Source organism: Nycticebus coucang, unplaced genomic scaffold (assembly GCF_027406575.1).
Source record: "Nycticebus coucang isolate mNycCou1 unplaced genomic scaffold, mNycCou1.pri scaffold_54, whole genome shotgun sequence".
In the NCBI taxonomy this organism is placed as follows: domain Eukaryota; kingdom Metazoa; phylum Chordata; class Mammalia; order Primates; family Lorisidae; genus Nycticebus; species Nycticebus coucang.
The window spans coordinates 912,315-914,214 of NW_026515584.1; the positions used below are offsets into that span (position 1 = coordinate 912,315).

The window sequence follows — 1,900 nt, forward strand, 5'->3', positions numbered from 1 at the left end:
GCGCCACATATTTTGCCACATCACACACAATAGGTAGCTTTTTCCTTAAAAATTAGAATGTTTTTTATATGTCAAATATGTGAATTAGTAATACATAAGGTATGCCACTCTTACCGACAAGTATAATTGTACCTAATATAAAATTTCAAATGGTTATAGCTATTAAAACTTCAGGACAGTTCAAGATAGAAAGTCCGCAGGTGAAGAGTTGGATATTGGCAGTCGTGTTAGATAGTTACTGTGACCAGGTCTTAAAGAGACAGCACTTATTATGTTCTTAGAGAATTACCTATGTAGCTTATTATGAAGTTGTACCTTTTTACTCAGAAACATGTTAGCTGTGAAAAGTCCTCAGAGGAAAGTGGAGATTCCATGTTAGTAGGTGGTAGCCACGTCAAATGTGACCCCTGGTGGTGGTACTGGGCCACGTGGAAGGTGGATGACTAGTAGATGTTAACTCCCATTCCAACCAAGCCTGGCTTCTTGGGGCTGAGCTCCATAGAACTCACTGCACGAGGGGCCTTGGCTGATGAGCGATGTCTGTCGTGGTCTCAGGCAGAGAGGGTGGCTGCACACGCATGTTGTATATTTGCTGCCTTTGCCATGAATTGCACCCAATTTTCTTTTTTAAAAAATAATTTTCCAATATTTTATTAGGCAATTTTTCAAAACTACAGTACAGCTGAGAGAATTATATATTGATCACCCATATGCCCACCATATATATTTTATAATTTTTTCTTTACATGTAGGGAATATGTTCTTATGGAGGCCACAAGTTTTGCTCCCCTCATCACAATGACCCCAGATTCCTGTAGGGAGTTTTATAAACAGGGGAGCCATTCCTCAGGCCCCCTTATGTGAGCACACACCCCCCCACACACACACCCAGACTTCTTGAGCTGGTTACTTGTATGTGCCAACTTGGCTAGGCTGTAGTGTCTAGATGTTTAGTTAAACACCTGCTTAGAAATTGCTATAAAGGTGTTTTTCAGATGTGATTAACATTTGAGTCAGTAGACTTTAAAGCAGTTATTACCCTGTGAGTGAGTCTCATCTAATCAGTTGAAGGCCTGAAGAGCAAAGACTGAGGATTCCCCAAACAGCCTGTAACAGAGGAAAGCTGCATGATTTTCCAACTCGCTGGCCTGAGAAACCTGGACTCAAGATGGCAGCAGTAACTATTCTCTGGATCTCCAACCCGCCAGTCTTCCCTGGAGATCATGGACTTGTAAGAACTAATTCCTTCAAACAGATCTCTATCTGCAGATACCCGGTTGATTCTGTGTCTCTGGTGAACCTAGACTTGGGTCTCTTATGTAGTATTCCCCACCCCCCACCCACTTGCCTTTTTAAAGAATTATCTCATGTAAGGAGGCATGTCTTCCACATGTCCAGTTTCTAGGGACTATAGGTTTGAAGCAAGATCCATAAAGAAGGGTTCCTGTTAGCACAAAGATACAAAAAAACTGTAATCGACTTCAAAAGAAAGGAAAATTTAAGAACAATATTATGAGATATAGAAATACATAGAAAGGGTGATGCTAAAGAGGCTCAGGCTTGAGTTTGGATTTGGGCTGTGATCTGCAGCTTCATGGCTATGTGACCTTTGGAAGAGTATCTAATCTGTCTGAGCTCCAGGTTTCCTCCTCTGTAAAACAGGGGAAATAATGTCCAGTTCCTCTACAGGTAGTAGATAGTGTGGGTGCTCACTTTGGCTTTTTGGGTTATGAAAAAAGATCACATTTGAGCTATGGCAAAATAATGCAGTGGTTAAGTTATTCGTTATTGATTCTTCCCCTTGCTCTGCTGACTAGGTTCTCTTCTAGCCTCCTCTTTACTTCACCCAACCCTGCTTGCAGATTGTTCATTCATACCAAGATTGGTGACAAATAAAAGT

The 1,900-nt window shown here is 41.2% G+C and overlaps 1 non-coding gene across 1 annotated transcript; it reads right to left on the bottom strand.

Annotated features, from left to right (window-relative positions):
* Positions 1–744: 744 nt before the first annotated feature.
* Positions 745–873, bottom strand: LOC128579463 (small nucleolar RNA SNORA11). Its single transcript, XR_008378161.1, has one exon. It is a non-coding gene; the product is annotated as a small nucleolar RNA SNORA11 (small nucleolar RNA).
* Positions 874–1,900: the final 1,027 nt, after the last annotated feature.